At 34.4% G+C, this 23,722-nt stretch overlaps 1 protein-coding gene and 1 long non-coding RNA gene across 19 annotated transcripts in view; both read right to left on the reverse strand.

Moving 5' to 3' along the window:
* ROBO2 (roundabout guidance receptor 2) overlaps nt 1-23,722 on the reverse strand; it is a 1,635,491-nt gene that overhangs the window by 724,661 nt on the left and 887,108 nt on the right. The gene's annotated exons all lie outside the window — the stretch shown is intronic.
* The window catches only part of LOC140621468 (uncharacterized), a 139,197-nt gene that overhangs the window by 82,985 nt on the left and 32,490 nt on the right, over nt 1-23,722 (reverse strand). Inside the window, exon 1 of one of the 2 annotated variants that reach the window (XR_012021182.1) lies at nt 18,332-18,420. The exons of the other annotated variant lie outside the window; for it this stretch is intronic. This is a non-coding gene — a long non-coding RNA (uncharacterized lncRNA). Of the gene's footprint in view, nt 1-18,331; nt 18,421-23,722 lie in introns of those variants that run through there. 2 annotated transcript variants of the gene reach the window in all.

The raw sequence follows: 23,722 nt of genomic DNA on the forward strand, positions 1-23,722 counted from the left end.
AGGCTCAGAAATGGAAGTCTCCTTTAACTTGAAGTCTGTTGCAAATGTGCTTTTCTCATTTTAAAATGTAAAGTAATTCTGACAACACTGCACACTTCAAGATTCAGTTACTGTATACATTTTTAGACATCAGATTTCAGATTTTAAAATACAAGAATAAATTTACATTCTTTGCTTTGAAATATCCTAGAGATTAAGTATCATTAGGTATTGTTTTAGAGCTTTGTCTCTTCAGTTTTAAGGATTCACTCTTGAATATATACTCTGATCCAATTTACTAACAGAAAGAGATACAGGGCACTGTGTTTAATTATAGAAAATGAAGAAAATGATTGCCAATGACTATTTTTCGAGGTCTGGTAAGCCATCTGAAAGATCAAACAGTACACAAAACTAGATATAGTGTATTGTAATTAAGCATCACAGCTAATGGCCCTCGAACAAAACTCTGCTGGAAGACACAGTGATTAGAGACACCTGCAGGTTAATAATTAGAAGCATTTGAGCACAGAAGCGATTAATATAGGAAAACTCTCCCAGGAGAGAAAAGCCTGAGTAATAAACAAAATAAGATTCCTTCCAAATTCTCATTTTAAAAAGTATGTGTTAAAAAAAAAAAAGTCTGTGTTATTAAAGTATCACCAAGTCCAAACTTTTTAAAGAATGCATTAATACACTTATATGTACTTGTTCTGTAGTACATTCTTTCAAGTTTACTTTACTGATAAATGTTTTCATTCAGTATAATCAGCAATGATTGGTTTTCTCCAATTACCAAGTGAGTATTGAACAACCTGGAGCTACTAAGGATCAGGTATGAGAACCAGTAGTAATGATTTGTGAGGCAAAACAAAGACTATTGACATTTGAATTTATATCTAAATTTCTAGAATTTTTAAGAAGAAAGCCTCTAAAACCTGATTTTTCAAATTAAAAACCATACTATCATGTCTACTGAACTATTTGTAAGTTAAAACTAATTTGTGAAGTCTGAAACTGCTTTGGTTTTCATATAGAAACTGCATCATTTCGGAACAACATGCTTCCTTTTGATATTCAATAACTACTTTTGGCTACACACCAAAATGTGTTCAGCTGGTATACATTCCTCTATTTTGTGCTGATCATCTCTTATTTATTTTTTTTGCTGATCATCTTTTAATCTTTATTGTGCATACATATATGCATTCCTCATTTCAAAATTTTATCAGTTTTAGACATCTTAAATGCGTAATATTCAATTAGGTCCCTCTGTTCATTTTCTGTTCCAAGCTGATTGCAAAAGTAGATGTTTTGAGGGTATAAAGCAAAGGCTAATGTATTCCTAAGCAAAATGGAAAAATGATAAACCAGGAAAAAGAGAGACATTAAAGGACATTAAAGGACTGCTCTGGCCATGTGACCTAATCATTAAAAAACACTTCCAGGGGGGGAAAAAATCTAACATTACAGAAATACAGATTCATGAATTATGTATAGTCATAAAGGCCCTTGGAAAACATGTAAAATTCAAGCTCTAAATCATTACTTTGAGAACTACTTCTATTATTTCTCTTTGTCTTATAATGAGTAATTTGCAACAGAATCCCAGTGCATGTATCTCCTACAGCAAAAATTACTTGGTCAAATATTAAAGATATCATATTCTAATTTATTTTTGCTTCCACTTTTAAAAAATAGTATTATCTTTTGTTCATAGGGACAGATGTTGAACAGTTTAGAACACAATAGGTCAGATTTAATTATAATCCAAGTTGACTATGAGCAAACATTATAGACAGTATAAAGGTGCTCTAACATATTAGCTTTATTATCATCATATTATCATTGTTATTCAATTATTGCTTCAGAATGTCTCTTTTTGTATACAATCCATATCAGATTTGTTCTGTTACTATAGCTCTGGCTTCTTGATTGCCCTTGTTAGCCTTGATCTTCTAGACTTAAAATAATCTCAGAAGGCGTTATAGATATATTGTTTGGTGGGCTTATTTCATTGCTATGCTTTTTAAATTTTTAATGTTTTATTAAATTTGAATTTTCTTGTCTTTTTTTTTTTTTTCTAAGAAAGATGTTACACTTAACAGGGATTGTTTATGGATTGTCATCTGTTCTCTAGCACTTTGATACTCAAAGTGATGTCCCATGGGCCTCAGCTGGGAGCTTGCTAAAAATGCAGATTCTTATACCTCCAACCCAGACTGAGTGAATCAGAGGTTTCTTTTGAACAAGATCCCAGGAAATCCAAATGCACATTCAAGTTTTAGGAGCATTGCACTTGGCACCTAGTACATACTGACTTAGAAATGAATACGTGATTTTTCTCCTCTTTCCTACATGTTTCTCTTCACTGCACTTTCAATTAAAAAAAGTTATTTGGAAATGGGATGGATATTCAGTAGACGCATTGAAGTTTACACGAAAGGACAACTAGGAAATCACCTGGTAGATCTTTTTGCTGAACAAATCTCCTGGCTTTTGTTCAGTTTAAATTTACATTCAAATTTCAAAGTAAATTAGATTTGAATTTAAGATTCTTATTAAATTATTCCTCTCTCACATGTTTATTATTCTAGCTGAATACATTATTTGTTTTGCATTTTTTTATGTTTTAGAAACCATGATATGTTATCTTTCTTTGTATGCACCCAAAGAGGAAAGGAGAATATGAAATGAATCATCAGGAGATAAAAACAAACATTTACACTATTCATTTTCACATTATTAACATGCAGCTTAGAATTTTCTTTCCTTTTTCTTTTGAAGATTAGAATTTTCAATGATTATGCTGCCAGATATCAAAACCTTTCTTCCTTTTCAGCTACTTTCCTATTTTTATAGTATCTGTGGGCATCTGAGTATGCAGAATTATGTCCTAGACTACTTGTTCTCCAGTTACAAAAAGTTTCTGCTCTCTACTGAGTAAATGAAAAAGGAAAATAGTGATAGTTGGCAAAATTTTACTTGATAATCTTGGTTTACAATTTTTAATATTGGTCTTAGCTCAGACTTTCTTATTCAGTATTATAGTTTAGAAATGATCTGATGTATTGAACATAAAACAAATATAAGATTTTAAAAAATTTTATATTTATTCCCATGGTAAATGTTTAAAGAGAGCCTAAATATCTTCCATTGGAAGCCAGTTACATACATTCATTAGAATGAAAAGGATTTATTTTAGTGAAAGGGATTTTGACTTTTCTTTGCATTTCTATTCGTTTGAATAGTCATTGATAAAGAAGAATAATGGATTAGTCTCCTTTGAGTCAATTTTAGTTTTTATTTAACTTCATTTAGGGCAAGCCGTTTGCAGAACTTTCCAAAACCCCAGTTGTTAAAAATGCTAGAGTAAAATTACCATCAGCCAGAATTTAAAAGTTTCTTCTATTTACCTCTGTACCTATTTCTTTTCTTCTCTCTCTCTCTCTCTCTCTCTCTCCTCTCTCTGAGAGTGAAAGAGAGGTGAGAGGGACAGAGGAAGAGAGAGACTCTTAAGCAGGCTCCATGCCCAGCACAGAGCCTGACCTGGGCCTTGATTTCACAACCCTGAGATCATGACGTGAGCCAAAAATCAAGAGTCACATATTTAATGGACTGAACCACTGAGGTGCTCCTGTATCCATTTCTCAAAAGGTTTCTTTAAGGCTCCCTACATATAATACTCCAAGAGTTGTGAGGTGGGATGGGCTAGACTGAACTGTGTCTCCTCAAAATTACTATAATAAGCTCTTAACGGGATCCCTGAGAGGCGCAGTGGTTTGGCGCCTGCCTTAGGCCCAGGGCGTGATCCTGGAGACCTGGGATCGAATCCCACGTCGGGCTCCCGGTGCATGGAGCCTGCTTCTCCCTCTGCCTGTGTCTCTGCCTCTCTCTCTCTCTCTCTGTGTGTGACTATCATAAATCAATAAAAAAAAAAAAATAAAATAAAATAAAATAAAAATAAATAAATAAATAAATAAATAAATAAATAAGTTCTTAACCCCTAGTATGACTATATTTGGAGACTGAGTGTTTAGAATGTAATTAAGATTAAATTAGGCTATGAGGGTGGGATCCTAATATGATACAATCCATGGCTTTTTATAAAGAGGAAGAAATCTCCCTCTAGACTTTCTCTACACACACACACACACACACACACACACACACACACACAGAAAAGGCCATGTGAACACAACAAGAAGGCAGATGTTTTCAAGCCAAGGAGCGTGTTCTCACCAGAATCCAGCCATGCTGGTACCATGATCTTGTACTTACAGCCTTCAGAAGTGTGAGAAAGTTAAGTTTCTGTGGCTTAAGCCACCCAATCTAGGGTATTTTGATATGACATCCTGAATAGATGAAGATAGATTTTGGTACTGAGAAGTGTGGAGCTGCTTCAACAAAAAAACTGAAAATGAGGAAGCAACTTTGGAACTGGGAACTGGGTGGATGCTGGAAATGTTCTAAGGAGCGTGCTAGAAATATGAATTCTAAAGGTGATTCTGGTATGATCTCAGGTAGAAATAAGGAACTTATTACTGGAAACTTGAGGAAAGTGACTTTTGCTATAAACTGATAAAGAACTTCACTGCACTGTCTTGTAGTTTATTGTGGAAGTTAGAACTTGCAAACATTGAAATTCGATGTTTAGTTGAGGAAATTTCTAAGTCAAGCTTGGTACCTCCTGGCTGCTTCTAGTAAAATGTGGAAGAAGAGAAATGATTAGGCAAAAAGGAACCTACCCTTAAAGATTTGGAAATTTCTTAGTGTATCCATATTGGAGAAAGAGAGGGCGAGAGAGCATTTGTGAAGAAAATACTGTGAGTATAAGAGAATGCCTGGACTATCACTTGCTAAAGAATTTATAGGATTATACCAAGAGAAATGCTGCCAGCTGGAACCTGAGGGGGTGGAGACAGAATGAGGGCTTCTTGGAATTGAAAGGACAGGATGAGAGTGCTATTCAGTTGTAAATAAGCTCTATTATATAAGAGAGAGAAATGCCCCTGAAGGTGATTCAGAGATTGTGAGGACTACGTACTTGGTTTCAACTGGCCAGATGGCCTCTGTCCTGGGGACTGGACCCTAAACCTCCTCACCCCCCAGTTAGGGCCTTGGGAGTAATGTTGCCAGCCCAGTAGGCCTGAAAGGCAGACCATCAAACCAAAGAGGGTTATTCTTGAGTTTTAAGGTCTAATGGAACTTGCCCTGTTATGTTTTGCACTTGCTTGAGACCTATCTCCTCTTTCTTTTTTACAGTTTATCGCTTTTGGACTTGGAATGTCTAATTAGTATTTGTCCCTACATTGTGTTTTGGAAGTAATAACTTGTCTGGTTTCACAGATTCACAACTAGAGAGGAATTTTGCCTCCAGATAAATCACATGTCCAATCCCATATCCGATTTATATACTTAGATGAGACTTTAAAGTTTGGATGTTAGAGTTGATAGTGAAATGAGTTAAGACTCTCGGGATTGCTAGGGTAGAATGAATGTATTTTGCATATGAGAAAAATATGAATGGAGGGCATCAGGGTGTAATATTATGAACTGAATGCTCACCCAAAATCCATATGTTGAAGGTCTAATCCTCAATGTGACTGTATAGAGATAGGGTTTTTAAGAGCTAATTAAGGATAAATGAGGTCATAAGGAGTGAGGGCCATCTGCAAGCCAGGAAGAGACCTGTCAACAGAACTTGATCATGCTGGCCCCTGAATCTTAGACTTCTAGCCACCAGAACTATGCTAAAATACATTTTTTTGTTGTTTAAGCCACCCAATCTATGGTTATTTTGTTATGGCAGCTGGATCTGACTCAGAAGGCAGATATTTATAGAATATCTACTGTGTGTCATAGAACTTTTGAAGATACAAAGTAGAAAATGGTGGTTAAAAACAAAACAAAGTAAACAAACCCATCTCATGAATTATTTCCTACTAGAAGTAAAAAGGCTCTAAAGAGTTGTGTATCAACTACTAGTTCCTATTTATTATTTTCCCCCACCTCATCATTCTAATAGATAAATGACAGATAGATAGATGATAGATAGATTTTTTTTTTCTCTTGACTGATTAGTATTCCAGAACTTTGTATGGCCTTGGAGCACAGAATATAAAATCACTTAGGCTTGGTTTCTGACCTAGCAGCATATTATACTGAAGTAAAAATAAATTCAGGTGTATATTGTTTGCATATGATTTAGATTACTATCCCAGATTTGACCAGAGCTAAAATATTTTTGAGAAAAACCTTTAGGCTAACATTAAACTCATGCAGAGAAACTTCATAATCACATTTCCCATTCACTGCTACTGCTATTAGAAGCTCTAACTTTCAAATACTAATAAAATAATTATATTTTATGTTAATGTTCATATAAAATATTTATGTAATTTGGGAGTCTTAGAAACCATGGAAAATGTTCAGGTTTTTTCACTTCTGTAGAAAATGTAAAATATCTTCTCAGGATTTGGAAAAATGTTTTTCTAAATTTGAATGTCTTAAGAAATGATAGCATCTAGTAGGAATCCCATTTATTAACATTTAGAGCATCAAATAGCAACTATTTGTGGTTTGATTAGGTCAAATTTATTTTTCTGGAAGAAAACGTCAGCAATTTCTAATTGCAGTGAAATAATAAGAATTTTGTAAATTTTACTTGTTGCATGCAATTATTCTGGCTAGGGTCTTATTCCATGGAATACTTAGGCATTTATTTTTGCAGAGTTGAAATTAAGGTAAAGAAATACAGATGATCTTTACAAACCAGAAAAGGCAAGGAATGGATCCATCACTAGACTCTCTAGAAGAAATGCAACTTTGCTGACACCCTGATTTTAGCACTTTAAAACCTATTTTGGACCTCTGACCTCCAGAATGGACTAAATTTCTACTCTCTTAAACCACTAAGATTGTAGTAATTTGCTATAGCAGCAATAGGAAACTAATACACTCTACATTGCAAGGAAAGGATTCTCACATTAAATCATTTAACAAGTCACAGAAAGATTCTCTTATATAGGTAACATCTCTATCGAGTGTTCACATGGAGTCAGGTGATATGTGTTCTTGTCTGAGCTCTGTCACTGACTAGCTAAGTAACTTTAGGAAGTCATTTCACCTGTCTGGACCATGTGCCCTCTTCTTTGCATCAATTATTAAGCAATTAAACAAAATCATCATCATCTCAAATTTTCTTTACCAATTCCATATCCTTTCAAGGCTTTTCCCATTCTTCTTTTTAAATTTCAATGGACTTTAATTTTGGTTGTCTGAATTATGGTAAAATAAGTTCATTAATAGTGTGTGTGTGTGTTTGAAAAAAGCATCATTAGCTTCTATTCCTGGGCCTTCGACATGAACTTCTGCGATGGGTTGTGGAAGAAGTGGAGGTAGACTAGCATCTCCACTGGTTTGAGACTCAGAGTAGGAAGACACTCTTGGCTTTGAACACCTGACTTCAAACAAAACCATGCTAACCCAACCTCTGGAACTTCTTATATAGTTTGAGAATGCACCCTCAGGATTTCTTAAGAATATTTCTGGGCAATAATGAATTACTAATTTATTTATTTATTTATTTATTTATTTATTTATTTATTTATTTTTTTTTTTTATTTTTTATTTTTTTTTGAATTACTAATTTAAAGAGAAAAAAGAGTCAAGAAATCTGATGGCAGCATGATCAGTTATTTCATCTACTAACTTGTAGTTTGGCCTTAAAATCTGATTCTTAATGGTGAGATGAAGTGTAGGCAGACAAAAACAGAGTTAATGGCTCTTGGAAGTCAGTTTTTTTTTTTTTTTTTTATTGGTCTGAAAACAAACAACCAACTTCTACATAGAATGTTTAATCTGAAGCTTTTGTTTAACCTAATGGCACTTAAATTGCTTTTCTCAAATTCCCAAGGTGACTTATCTTCTCAGTCAATCAAATGTGGCTGGCCCACTAATGTGTTCTCCTCTCTAACTTGGGGGTCTCAGAGAAACTGACATTCTTTAGCTAACTTCTGTTATGCTTCTGTTTGGTTCTTTCTCCATTCTATTTATTCAGCTAGTGCCATTCTCAGTTCCAAGGCCACCAGGGTCAATAACCAAATTAGGAGGAGACCAAAGCCAGCCATTTTGGGTGGTAAACTTCAGAATACTCGTTGTGCCTCTGACAAATAGGAAGAAGTAATGAAGAGAGAAACTCTTCTCTAGCATTGGCTGCTCTTATGCCAAATGAGCAAATTTTATGAGAAAGCTTTCAGAACAAAGTGTATATTCAAAGTATGTGCTACTGCTATTTTTCGATTCTTACAATTTATGGAATTGACAGTGCAAGACAATCTATGGAAGCCAGAAGTGTCACAAATTTCCAGAAAGCAAACTGTTAAGTTCATTCTCTAATTTGCAAAACATTTTAGAAGAAAAAATTGGAATTTCAAACATAAAGTTTGTTTGCTGACTATACAAGATTTGCTGTTTCTAAAATGCTGTGATCTCAGGAGTCTGTATCGATTCCTGACACTACATAAAAAAATAAAATAATTCCCATGGTTTACAAGTCATTCAATACACCCTTATTCCGGTTCTGAAATAATTAAAATATTTATGAAGCTTTTTCCCTTGCCCTAGAGCCCGTGAACTTTGCCTTAGAAGAGGCTTAAATATTGACTGATCCATTGTAATGTGACATTTATTAACCTATGTAATGTTTAATGTGCACTAAAAGTAATCTTGGTTTAACATACTCTTCTGAAGAACAAAAAATTTTGGGTTGGATATTTTTTAGTTAAGTAAGAGTTAATAATACAAGATTTGTTTATCTTATAAAAGATATTTAAAGCATTAAAATTCATACAAATTCTTTATATGAACACAGCAGCATACTCCTCTTATATTACAGTCTTGAAATTGTCAACATCTAACAGTATTTAGGACTTTCATGCTGCTATTGTTCATTTTGATATAATGAATGCAATTTTTTTTTCCTGCACAGACACATTGATGACTCTGGCCTACATAAATATAAAATACTTAACAGATGCAGTGGAAAACAACAGAAGAAAGCAAGGAGAAGTCTTAACAGTAAATGTATGTATTTTGTAGAAGCAGAAATATACAAAATCCCAAATCTTAGATCTACAAGTGTATTTTTTTAAGATAATTTTTTTAAAGATTTTATTTATTTGTTCATGATACACACACACACACACACACACACACACACACACAGAAAGAGAGAGAGAGAGAGACAAAGACAGAGAGACAGAGGGGCAGAGGGAGAAGCAGACTCCACACGGGAAGCCTGACGTGGGACTCAATCCCGGGTCTCCAGGATCACGCCCTGGGCTGAAGGCGGCGCTAACCGCTGAGCCACCCGGGCTGCCCAAGTGTAAGTATTTTTAATGCAAACAAACCTGGTTTAAAGATGCATCTAATTCTAATTTAAAACTTGGAGAAAATATATGAAAAAAATGTCCTGATGTCATAGGATTTCTTACCAAAACTTACACAGATTGTGGTCTTATTGATTATAAGTTTCATAAATTCGCAAAGAGATAGACTATTAAATTCTCTTCTTAGAATGCAATAAATTATTTGAAAATATTTTAAGAATTTAAAAGTATTAACTTTGGGCAATGTATACATTTCTTTCTAAATGCAGAGTTCTTTAATTTGTAAAGACTGAAATGAAAATAAAAAAGGTTTTAATATGCAAATAAAACCGCAAAAAAAAAAACAACCCTAAAATGTTTTTTCCTGAGTGTTAGGATTATGAATAATTTGTAGTTTCACTGCATTTTCTATATTTTTTCAGTGTTTAACGAATATCTGAGTTCCTTCTGTAATTAAAATTTTCTGGTGACTCTACCAACCTCCTATTAGAATCATAAGTTAAGTGTTTCCGGTAAGAACACCCTAACTTCTGGTCTGCAATATAAATAAGAAAAAAAATCACAGGAACCCTTCAGTTAGGCAGAGTTTCCTGCTCAATTTATAATACTTTTTTTGTATTATGTTTCTAAAATTTAAGAGATACAATCTTGGTAGAATAAAAGAAAAAATCAAAAGTTGTTATTCTCTGTTGGTGACTTGATTAATATTTCAGTGACATTTATGACAAATCTCCAGGTGTTACAGTTTTCCAAGTTTAGAGCTTTCATTAAAAAAAAGAACCAAAGAAAATTTTTTAAAAAATGATGAAGACTTACTGCTGAGCGCCAGCCCTGTCATTACTTCCACCAGGTTTATATCCTTACAGCCATCTGCAGCCACATCCCTTCCCTGCTAATTACAGCCATGGTCAGCCCAATTTTGATAGAACCAAAGGCTGGTCTCTTCAGATCTACTGTTGTCACAGTCAGCCAGACACAGACTTTCCATGAAACAAGTTGGCTGCCATTCATAGTCACAAATCTCTAAATAATAGGTAACAGTCATGAATCTGTTTCTCAGCTCCCAATTTCCATGAAAAAAATATGATATCTTATAGAGTCCACATATAGAAAAAAGATTTTCATATAGAAAATCTTACAGATTTTCCTAAAGTGAGTCAGTGATTGCTTAAATTTTTAGCTAACTGGTTATTTTTCAAAGACAAAATCCTGTCTTAAGTTAGGTAAACCACAAAGTACAGAGGAATTGAAAATGAAACTAAAGTCTATAGTTATCTAGAGAATTCAAAATAGTGGCTGAGGACCAAAGATTTAGAGAAAACAGTCCCTGAGACGAGCTTATCACCACATGACCCAGTACAAAAGTAGATTAAGTCATATATCATTTTAAACTCCAAAACTACTGAATAAGTCTAATGCCTTCATCATCGTTGTTGGTCTTTATGGGTATAAGGCTACATAGCCTGATGAAGTAAATCTGTTATTTAGCACTCTCTATATATTCTGTTCTACTCTACAAACATTCCTGAGTTAATTTCATAATTCCCATAGTTAATCAAATAAAAACTAAATAACTAAATATATTTTATGATCTAATTTTATTTCTTTGTGTGTTGAATGAGGGAGCAATTGGCAGAGTTCCTTTAATGTTTCCTTATTTAAAAGCCAAAAGAAATTTATCTCCTACACTCTGTCTCTAAAATAGGGGAAAAAGAAAGAAAGAAAGAAAGAAAGAAAGAAAGAAAGAAAGAAAGAAAGAAAGAAAGAAAGAAAAGAAAGAAAGAAAGAAACAGACAAATGGAAAAGACAGGTAATTGGGGGATTTGACAAGATGTAGAGAAGGGAAGCTGGGTTATAATTAGCTAAATTTTTTTGACTCAGTATGTGGACACTTGAAATATTGTGTATTTATGTCATTTTACCTTATCTTTGATTACTGATATTTTGCAAACTAGACAAGTTTCATTTTTCTGCTATATAAAGTATCTGCTATTTAACTTATGTATTTCTCCTAATTTAGGGATATAAAGAGAGATTATAGTTTATTTAATATAAGAAGTTAAGTTGATTTGTTGGTATATTTAATTTACTAAGTATTTATTGAATGTCAGATACTGTCCTAGAGCCTGGGTAAAAAGATGAATGAGACATGCTGTCTAGGGATTCATAGTCCAGTGAGAAACTATAGTTAAGTGCAGAGATATCCCTCCTTGGATTTACACTGGAGATAATCTCCAAAATTAAGCTCATACACATCATGGGAACTTGGATTTTCTAGACAATTGGAAGATCATCTGAATACATGTTTCTAAATAACAGTCTTGATGGACTATAGGAGAATCATTTGGAAAACATTAAAAAAAGAGAGATTACTAAGGTCCATATTATGTCTGTTACATCAGACTATAAAGGTGGGTTGAGAATTTATAATTTAAAAAATGTCCCAGGTTGGTTTTTTTTATTTATTTTATTTTTTTTTTTTATTTTTTGGTAGGCTCCATGCAAGGCAGGGAGAGGTAGGGGTCGGCTTGAACTCAAAACACTGTGATCAAGACCGGAGCTGAGATCAAAAGTCAGATTACTAACCGACTAAACCACCAGGTGCCCCCCCCAAAATGCCCTCCAGTAATTCTGATGAAAGTCAAGTTCATGAATGACTGCAAGGTTCAAAATCTTTTGGGCAAGCATATATCCAAAGAAGTCAATCATTTGTGGCATGAGGCCATACAACTATTATTTCTACTGTTTTCACATAGCGGTCATATTGCTGAATCAGAAAATTATTCCAAATATTATTCTGTCATGCACCAAACAGAAGAAATACATGTTAGCACAATACAAGTTATTTTTCTGACAGCTTTTGGAATTCATGCTACTCTATGTTGCAAAATCAGTGCATGATTTTAGATCTTTCATAAGCATAATATGATATTTAAGGACTATGTGTCTTTTTTGTTTGTCTGTTTCTTTACTGTTTCTTACTGTGTATCCAACAGGGAGTTTTATCCCTTGTGTCCTATCATCTTTTATGCCTCAGAGACAAGTTTCTGTATAAACAAGGATAGGAAAGTGGGGTTTGACATTAGTTTAGTGATATTATCTATTTTAAATCCTGTTCACTGTTTAACCCACACAAATTCCCTGAATTTGTTCAGTCTGAAAGAATTTCTATCAAAAACAATTAAATTCACCATTTGTGTCCATTAAAAATTACTATCTTCTTTCCTTCATTATAATATTCATTAGCCTTTGTCACAGCCATCAGTAACACCCTTAAGAAAATATTTTTTCTTGCCAAATATATATGCATGGATGTGTCTTTGATAGTGTCATTAAATATGTATGTCTCTAAAAATACCTTCAACAAATATAATTTTTTTTTTGTAGATAACAGCTTACAGGCATATTTTAGGAACAATTTTGCCCCCAATCTCTCTGCACTAGGCTAAACTCACTCCTAATGTGTTTCTGGGAATATTGCAAAAGCCAAATATCTCTTTGATTTAAAGCACTGCCAAAGCTCCAGAAACTTACAGATTGTAGAAGAAACCAATACTGCCTTGGCACTTGGGGGTCATCACACCATATTTCTCCAGCCTGCGGAATCGGAAACAATACTCATCCAGATGGGTTGAAGTTCCTCCTACATCGGAGGAACTCCTAATTCAATAGGTCTTACAAGATTGGGTAGGTTATATGATATTTGAGTGATTTAAAAAAATGTCTTTAAGAGTTTAATGAATTAATTAGAAGAAAGTATTAAGTGTGTCATAATTATTTGGGATTGGGCATGAAGACTGAGTGGGAGGAAGAGAATTAAGATTGTTAAGAACACTTCTAAATTAGAATCAACCAAACTGAAACCAATTCACAAAAGTTGCAATGCACTCTTTGCTCCTAACATATTGTCAGAAGTATAAGTAGCCCTTGCAAGTAGCAAATTTGATTATGCAGTGACTATTTTTTCAGTATGAATGAAGGCAATGTAATATATTATTTTTAAGGACTCTTTTAGCTCTGATATTCTCAGTTTCTATGGTAAAATAAATGATATTTTAAAAAAGTGATCAATATCGACTAGTCACACAAATATTCCCCAAACACTATAAACATTTGTTGCCCCCTCCAAAAAAATTATTTAAGTTCCTTACAATGTGTGTGTGCAAATCTACATCCTTGCTAGTGTAGAGGCAGTGTAGAGGACGTTGAGTACCTGGGTTTGAATCCTAATTCTGTGGCTTATGTCACTTTCAGCAAGGTATATGAGTTCCCTGTGCTTCAGTTTCTTCATCTACATAAATAGCATAATGATTTCTATTTCATAGGGTTTGGAGAGGTTTAAATGAGTTCAAGAATGTAAAGCACTGAGGAAGAAAAAGATTGAGCACAGAATGTTTATTGAGTGTTACTATCTTTGCTCTGACTTCTTTTTTTTGCGCATCTCTCTCTTTTCTCTCTTTCAAACTAAAATACTCTAGGTAGAATTCAAAGTTTTCACATAGTCATATATTACTGCTAGACAGAATTATTCCTAATATTATTTAGTGATACACCTGAAAGAGGAAATACACAGTAGCACACTACATACTATTCATTGGACAAATGTGAATTTAGTTCTTATTACCCTATGTTGCAAAAACAAAGCGTGATTTTCCATGTTTCATTAAGCATAATGTGCCATTTAAAGACTATCTTGATAATGATAATACCATTACCATTGTTAATCTATTATTGTTGTAAAATATAATATGAATCCTGTTATTTCCTATTGAGTTTTTTGGCTGAGATTTCTTATTCACTTTACTCTGTGATTTATTTTTATGATTTATTTATTTATTTTATAGAGAGAGGATGCAAGTGGGGAGACAAGAGAGTATCTTAAGTAGACTTCCCATTGAATGTGAAGCCCAAAGATGTGGGCTTCACAAGAACAAACAAGAACTACATATGCTTAGGGGAAGCAAAAATTCATAAATTAGGGAAGTTGCAAAAGAGAACCCATGTTGAATATGAAAAATGGTTGTAATTTACAATATAGAAATATATATTTCTTTTGCTATATCTGAAAGTTGGTTATATCTACCTTTATACCCTCTTCCTATAAAATGTATACTGTTATATGCATAGAATACTCCTAAAATAGAACTGAATGCATATTGTTTGATAATTTATAATGAAGAAAATTAGTTTGTATGGGGGTGGAGTGGGAAGGGGATGATATTGTCAAGCCGCTAATGCCATGAAAAAGCATCACCTTTGGGTAGTAAGAGGGAGGGCAGAGTGTGTCAAGCAGAGTCCCTGGCATGAATTACATACCTGATATTTCTGATCATTTGCTTTAGGTATTACTGGCAGCCCTAGTGTCATGTCTAAACTCCATGGAGAAAGCAAGGTTCTCTCTTTTTGAAAGCATTTTACCTTTCCCTTTTTCATACAGTGAGTTAAATTTTCCCCAAAATATAAGTTTCAAGGAAAGAATCAGCAAATGTTTTCCCCTAAATAAACCTTTCTTTTATTTTTAGAATTTCTTTCTAATTTGAAACACTTTACAAGACTGAAGCTGCTAATGCGTTCCACTGGAAATTGATGTTAACATTTTCTATTAAAAGAAATATAATGAATCCTCAAGTATATCCTGGATACCTTTCTGTCCCATTGAACAGCATTAAATAAAATGTTCCCCAAAATTGAGCTTCAGTAATCATGCCCTCTTAAAATTTAAGTTTCAATGGGCTAAATTTTTCTTAAATCCAAGCTAAGATGAACACAAACAAATAAAGCAAAAGAAGCAAAATTAATGTGTGACATTCTACAATGCACATAAACCTCTCATATAAAATGGTCTTATCTGGAAGATGATCCCTGAGCCTGTTTGCCTCAGGAGCACACACAACTCAACAGCCTGAGCCTGCTATCTGTATAATGTATAAATGCCCGATTAACCTATATTTCTTACTAAAGTAAGAAATGGATGCCTTATGACAGCCCAAATGACAAGTTTTTCACTGAACAGGATTTCCCTGGAGAACAAAGGTTAAACTGATAGTCCATTATATGCCATTTCCTACCGTCTTACAAAATAACAGTAATTTAGGCCAGTGTTAATACTCTTCAACATATAAACACTTAATAAATGTCTGTTGAATTGAACCAAAGCCCTCCTTCCTTTCCTTGCTTAAATATAAGTGGTGGTCATGCTTTTCAGTTAAAATGTAGCTACTGTCTGGTTGTGAGACAGTACATTTCCAAGTCACTTAGTGACTTTACCCTGGTAAGTCACTAGAAATGGCTGAACAATTAACATATAGTTCATTAAATGAGTAAGATCAGGCCCTTGAGTAAATCCCAGGGCACTGAAAGTAGTGGTTGAGATGTGCAGGTGCGTCTACTTATAGCTAGTGTGGATTATGAAAATTATCCTACTTTTCTCTTATTCATCCTGATTACACATAAACAATCACTCTCGTTCTTCATTTGTTTTTTATTTGCCAAAAATAAAATAACTCGTAGATCTATGGCAGGAAAGATTCATGTATGGTTTCAGGTTTAAACCATAAGATACTATTTGAGAATTAAATGTAAAGAAGAAATATAGATGAAATACTTAAAATGGCTAACTAACAAAGATGGTCCTCAATATTTCTCTGATCACAGAGTCTTGGATAGTGCTACATTTATCACTATTAGTTCCCAAATGAATTAATTTTGTTTTATGGTAAATTAATAAAAGTAACTTTTTGGCATATAATTGAGGTTTGTCAGCAATAATATTTTTAAATAATAATTATATTTAGAATTCTAAACTTGGAGTAAAAATAAGCACAAAATAATGTTTAAACAGCCTAAGTTTTATGGCAAAGGCCTTATGTGATTGATAACATAATCATGGCAAATATAAGTAGTGTTCTTCTAAATACTTTGTTTTATCTTCAAAATATGAAGTTAAATAATTATTATAAAGCTAAACCTTATGTGCATTCCTTCTTGTCTCTTCTTTCTTTCTTTCCTGCTTTTAAAAGTAGTTGAAGCTGCTTACCCATATGGAGCAGTAAAAATACATAGAATATTCCTTACCACTTTGAATCTGGATGTTCTTTGAAAAACTCATGGACTTCTCTTTCTTTGATCAAATCAAATGGAGTGAAACATGCACCCTCAAGACAGTTTTTAGGTAGGAAAAGATCAAATAAAAGCAATTACACTATAATTTGGCTGGTAAGCCTTGAAATAAGCAGCCTATTGAGAAGCGCTTTCATACTCCAACTCCTGCATAAGTAGCCCAATTTTTATGTTTAAATTAATATAATCATACTGAAGTACCTACTAAAATTCACACTAGCTATAATTGATCCTAAAATTCTACCTGCAGGAATAAAATGTCTCTTAATTCAAAATGTAATATAGCATTTGAATGAAAAATGAATTAGATTAGCCCTGCTTGAAATAATCTGGGTATGTATAGCTGGATATTCCTTATAGCTCTTAAAATTTCATTCTATACCTATAAACAAGTTTGTCTATCTACGATGGGCCAGCCTAACCAATACTAGTGACAAAAATATCAGTGACCCCTATTTGATAATCTGGAATAATATAGAAAGTTCGGTGTAATAAGTCTGGTTATATTACCTTAGTGATCTGATCTCTACCCTTAAGCAACCTAGACTATGGTAGACCATAGAAGATTAACTCAAGATTTATGTGTCAGAGAATATGTGCTCTGCCTAGTGAGAGCAGTGGTACTCAATGCATGGTCCACGGACCAACGATTGTCCACAAATTGTTTGTTACCAGTTCACAGTGTGTTAGGCACAAAACTTGAGAGTAGGCATTGATAGCAATTTAATAGTTATTTGCTGCTGCTGATTCTAACAATAATTGAAGAACTGGGGGGCTCCTGACTGGCTCAGCTGGTAGAGCATGCAACTCTTGATCTTGGGTCATGAGTTTGAGCCCCATACTGGGTGTAGAGATTACTTAAAAATAAATAAATAGTCAAATGTTTAAGGATATCTGCATCTGCAGCAGATTGATCACAAAAAAATAATTTATATGGCTTTGCCTTTTTAATTATCTATACTTCATTTGATTGTACTATACAAAATATTGGGCCAAAACAAAATGTAAAAAGAAAAACAAATTCACAAAAAATGATGTGGATGATATGCTTGCCTATACTTTTGGATATATATTTTAAAATGAAAAGAAAAAGCACAGGGTAGAACTAGCATATTCTCCAGGGAAAATAAACTTCATTCTTGACATTTTTAATGACAGCTCAATTGCTCAATAATTTAAATTCTGATTTTCTTCCATTCCAACAGTGCTTTCAATTTAGCTATGCTAAATCTATTAGTTAGACAAGTATCATATTGTGCATTATTAAAATTTGTCTTGACCTTCAAAAACTGCAAGGTAGTTCACATTGTTATTTGCCATTTCTAGTTATTTTAGTGCAAGTCTATTCTTAGATTGTTTTTACAACACGGATGGAAAACAGTATTTCAGAAGTTTAGATCATTATAAAGATTGATTTTAATTGTTTATGTTTATATATACATACACACATTTTTGATAATCTATTTAGCTAATTGTTAAGAAAGAAAACATTTTGGGGGGCTGCAGATATCAAAGTGAAACACAAATCACTATCAAAGGATAGACAAACTGCTTTTTGTGTATGGCAAATTGCTGCTCATATGTGAAGACCTGCATGTACCTACACACATACAGTGACAAAATTTTTTGATGAATGTCAAAATAGAGGCACACACTGGGAGTAAGAAATGCTATGATGTCAAGTTGAGTTTCTGGCAATTCTACCTTAGAGACATAATGGATGAGAAAAAATGGAACATGGCATATGAAATACAGAGACTAAGAGATTCTTGTGATTAGTTCTGTGATGTCTGTGGAATAATTTTCCTATTCATCAAGATAAAGTGAAGGAAGTTTGGTACCTTAACTGATATTCTGGAGCAAAACGATTGAAGTGAGAAATTATTCAATCTCCTTTCTTTCATACAGTGAGGAATATTTTACTGAAAATATAAATCAAGAAAAATATCCTTAATATTATAAAACAACAATCAAATTTGTAAACTCAAGAAACTGCAGATGTGTAGCCATCAAATAAAACATATTGTGAATGACAGAGTTCCTCTATTTGTCTTAAGCATTTACATTTTTTTAAATCCATGACCCAGATCCTATTAAATAAGTGAGCCCATTCTGGAGAAGGATTCTATTCAACTCAGTAGAATGACAAGTAGTAGATTACTGCACCAGGGGACTGCACTGGGCCCTTGGGAAATGTGCTCTCACCTGGAAACATGCATTCTTTTGTACTAGAAACATTTACATTTCATGACAGAATTTCTTAAGTCTCATCAGGATTATTTTCATTTTGAGAACAAAAATCTTGTTAAACATTAAGAAAAGACAATTTAGTAAAAGGTAATTTAACTATATTCTTCAAGTATAGATTGAAATATCCTAAAGTTTTGTGTTCTTCTTGCTTGAAACATTGCTTGGTGGAGGTAGGTATTTTCTTTACAGGCATAACATGCATTATTATAATACTTATATATAATAATATATTTAACTTCAGATATTTAACAGCTCAACAAACCTTTACTGAGTACCCACTTATACTGTAGACAAACAGAAGCCCAACAGTTACCCATGGCATTCACAGTCATAGAGGGAAAAATATATATAAAATGCCTCTTACAAGACAACAGATTAAGTTCTGCAGTAGAATGTATGATGTATACAGATGCAGTGATCTATGGGGGATGAAGATGAAGGAGAGCAACTCAACCTGATTTAAAACAACAACAACAAAACTGGGAAAGTAATATCTGAGCTGAATCTTGAAGAACATTAAAAAAAAAACTAGCAAAAAACTAATAGGAAAGTAATGTCTGAGCTGGATTTTGAAGGACATAAAAGGGGAGGAAAAAATTTCATGATCTTTTGACATAGCATGTACAAACCCACAAAGACAAATAAATGAACAGCAACCTCAAGAGATTGCAAATAATTTGATGTGGCTGCAAGACAAAGTACAAAGACTGTTGGGAGTGAAGTTTATATAATTAGGCTGATGTTCATTACTGAGTACAATTTTTGCCCTTTCTAACAAAATTGCAAATATTATAGTGTGGGATAGGTTAAGGAAGAATTTGAGATGAGAGTTTCAATGATAAGGTGTGTGTTCTAGAAAGTTGAATCTATCAGCAATGTGGAGACCAAATTTTATAGCATTTGCCTTTTTGGAATGATGACGTTAAACTAGGTCAGTGACAATGGCAATGGAGAAGAGGAAAAATATGGGAAACTATTAAAATTATAATTTATAAGATAATAGATATTGGAGACCACTCATTAAATCACCAAAAAGATAAACATATCAAATGATGGGTTTGTTAATTAACTAGGTGAGGGGAGTCTTTAAACACATATGCAAAGTATGTGTATAATCACCATGATATACACTTTAAACGTGTTACAATTTTATGTGTCAATTATAATTCAATAAAGTTGAAATTAGAAAAGCGAAAACACTATTCTCCTCTTCTATGTCAATTTTTAGATGAAAACCAGGCCACCTAGAATAGACATCATTCCCAAGCTTTCTCTGTGGTTGCATTTAACCACATGACTACATTCTGGCTAATGGGATATAAGAGAAAGTCAGGGAATAATTCCTACCTACAAGATGGAAAGCTTGCTTGTTTTGTTTGTTTGTTTGTTAAATCTCTTCCTTTTAATTGCTGCCGAAACTACAAGCATGATTGCTGAACTCATCTGCTTCCTTGAAGTCTCTTTTTTAGGAAGAGGAAACAGTGACTGACAAGAATCGAGTTTCTGGAGATATAAAAAACAAATTAATGATAATACTTAAGCCATTTCTACTCAAGGTCTATGTTTCACTTGTAATAAAACTTCCTAATGATAATACCAATTAGAAGTGGAGGCAAGGAGAAAAAGCAAGTAGGGATTTCTAGCTTCGATGATTACCAACCTTAATAAGTGAGCTAAAATTCATATTCCGAGGGAAGATACTGACATTGGATTTAGGAATTTTGGCTTAAAAATACCATAGTGATTTTAAAAGGTAGTGGTTTAGTAAGTGGTAACCAGACTAAGTCACCAATCTGGAATTCATGGGAACGGCTGAAAATAAAGATTTGAGTTGCATAAAAAATATGTGCAGTGGACATGTAGCCTTGACAATAGATATTACGGCTTTGGAGACCACTCAGAGGACATAAGAGAGCTGAGAGAAGAGCTGTAGGGAGATCCAATGTGTAGGTTCTGAATGAAAGAAGAGAGGCAGAGCAAGAGGAAAATAAGCAATAGTGATGATGGTGGTGCTGGTGGTCCTGGCAGTAGTAACAATAGTAGTAATCAAATTGTTTCCTAGGTCATTACTAGATGTTGGGCACTGCCATGAGCACCTTACATGTATTAACACTTTCAATACTCAAAACAACCCTATTAGGTAGTACCTAAAATCACAAGTTAAATACTATTGTTACCCTCATTTTAAAGGAAACAGGCACAAAGAAGTTAGGTGAATTGCCCAGTATTAGTCGGTGGTGGGATCCATTAGCCTGGCTCTGGTGCCCTTCCTCTTGACTCTTCTGTCCTACTTTCTCAAGGTAGATGGAGATGTCCAAAGGGTTTTGAAGAAACTCTTAGTGCTATCATGGCGGAGAAAGGGTGAGGATTCAAAAATGATGAAGTTGTTGGCTCTTACTAATATTATAGAGAAGTCAGGGGAAGAGGGAAAGAAAGGACTCAATTTGAAATTTTGGAAGTCACCAGTAATTTGGTCGAGAACTCTGTTAGTGGAATGATGGGTCAAAGTTTGATATGGATGGGCTGATGAGAAAGTTCATGCCTTCCTTTCATCAGACACACATTAATTAAGTGCTGTTTTAAAAAAATAAATGAGGCAATGGAGAGAAAGGGCACACCATTCATCCATGCATTAAAAGTGAGGGGCTGTGAGAAAAAAAAGATAGGGACAAAGACATTTAAAAAGTTTGTTGTTAGATCACAGAGACTTAAGTATGATTTATCATACGTAGTAAAGAAGTCATTATACTGAAAACATGGAAGAAAGAAGGAAAACTAATGGGCCAAGTTGTAAGAAAAGAGGCCAGACGATGGCGTCAATGGGTTATGTGTCAGGATTAGCCTGAGGCACGTGAATGTGAATTTCCTCATGTTACAGGAGTAGTACAAAATAAAGACTACCCCAAAGTAATGCATTCTTACATATGTTCTGAGAACAAAGAAAAGGAACAAAACCAAGAAAGACCCAGAGGACAGCATGCACCATAAAAATAGTATGGGGATAATTATCATTAAGCTTGGTTTTAAGCATTAGCTTGGCCACAAATTCATGGACAGAACTCTTGTTTAGAATTCTGATCCCTCAATTTTCTTATTTGTGAGTGGCCCTACTGAAATAATATTTTTGCATAAAAATGGCAATAAAAAGCCTCTGAGAAAAGAATATGCTCCGTGTATTTATTATCATCAAGGGAAACATGAAGACATGGCGTTGTGAGAAAAATACCAGGTGTCAGTCAGCTATGCCACATCCATGCAGTGTCCTTGAAAGCAAATCATGCAGCCACATGGGATCTTTATCACTTCTTTCATAAAATAAGGATAATTGTCCTTAGATCAAACACTTGCTTGAGGATCAAACTAAAGGACTCACACAATTTTTTTTTTTATAATATAAATCACTACACAAAGGCAAGCAATTCTTTTGGGAATCATGAAATAGCATTTGTAACACAAGATAATAACAGCACAACAAATGATGGATAGCATTTATGTCCAAATATCTCAGTGGTGGTCAGAGGTAGACTTGCCACAGATGTCACATCTGGTTTCCTTCTTGTTCTGATGAGTCACACTTAATTTTAAACAGCAAGGGAGTTCTGTGAACAAAGGAAGTGGTCTAGGGAATCATGACACTGCTGGACAGAGAATGGTTAACTTCCATATGCTATCCCACAGAACAAGGAGAAGATGCGTGGCCACCACTGGTGGGGGAGGGAAAAGATGTTGCCTGAGATTGTTTCTGCCTAGTTATGGGAAATCTTTGTGCTTTCCCCATGTGGTCTCTGCCACATCCTCATGGACCCCCATGGTGAGGCTCTCGGGAGAGATGAATAGAAACAGGCCAGGGCAGGAAGGCAGACAGAATGTAGGAGAGGAAGTGGTGAGGTACCAGCGACAAGGAGGAGGGAAAGATTGGGGTAGGAGGGGAGGAAGCAGAGCTCTGGGGAGGCAGGAATCATCAGATGGTACTGCTGTACACACTCTACCTGGGCTGGGATATGGAGCGGTGAGCCCAGAGCAGAACAGTAGAAACGTCACTCAGCAAAATAGTCCATGTGGACTATTCACAATGACATTTCACTTCTGTATGTGTCTAAAACTTCAGAATATCTAATATTCAAGACTTAAAAATCTATTGCACACAAAGACTTAAAAGTTTTGTATATTCACTATCTTGATAATAATGACCTTTCCCCCTTTGAAAGCCATGTATTCTTTGGCCAGAATTTCTTTTCTCTCTGCTATCACGGGCCTTTATCACTTGACCTCTCTTTGCTCTTACCTCACAAAGCAGATGCTCATTGCTCATGGAGTCAACCCGTTTTTATGCAACTGATGCCCAAATTCAAAATTTGGAACTCAGAACCTCATTCACACCATGGAATCTTGTTTTTAATGGCCTATATATTTTCCTTGATTTTTACTGACCTCTACCTATACCCGTTTTTTCCAAAAATCCCATCATGCTTCATGAGACAAATGCCTCTCCTTTCCTCACTCCAATTACACTGACACTGTGCTTTTTATCTTCAGGAGAGAAATTGTGGGATTATCAAGGCCTGCATTCAACATTCTTCTCACTGCTTAACAACATTAACACCATACATACGTGGGCTCTTTCTTATTCCACATATGAGCTACTGTAACAGCTTAAATGCATTCTCTTTTTTTCCTTAATCATTGTTTGCGTTGTGTCACCTTCCCATTCTAAACACTGTAATAGTTCTTAGCAGGTCTTCTACAACTTTACTTTCGATATCAAATCTTCTCATTACTCATGACATGGTTGGAAATTAATTTTTTTTATTTGCTCATGAGAGACACACAGAGAGAGGCAGAGACACAGGCAGAGGGAGAAGCAGGCTCCACTCAGGGAGCCCAACGTGGGACCTAAAACTGGGACCCCAGGATCACACTCTGAGCCAAAGGCAGATGCTCAACCACTGAGCCACCCAGGCGCCCAGGAAATTAATGTTTTA

Source organism: Canis lupus, chromosome 30 (assembly GCF_048164855.1).
Source record: "Canis lupus baileyi chromosome 30, mCanLup2.hap1, whole genome shotgun sequence".
NCBI lineage: Eukaryota > Metazoa > Chordata > Mammalia > Carnivora > Canidae > Canis > Canis lupus.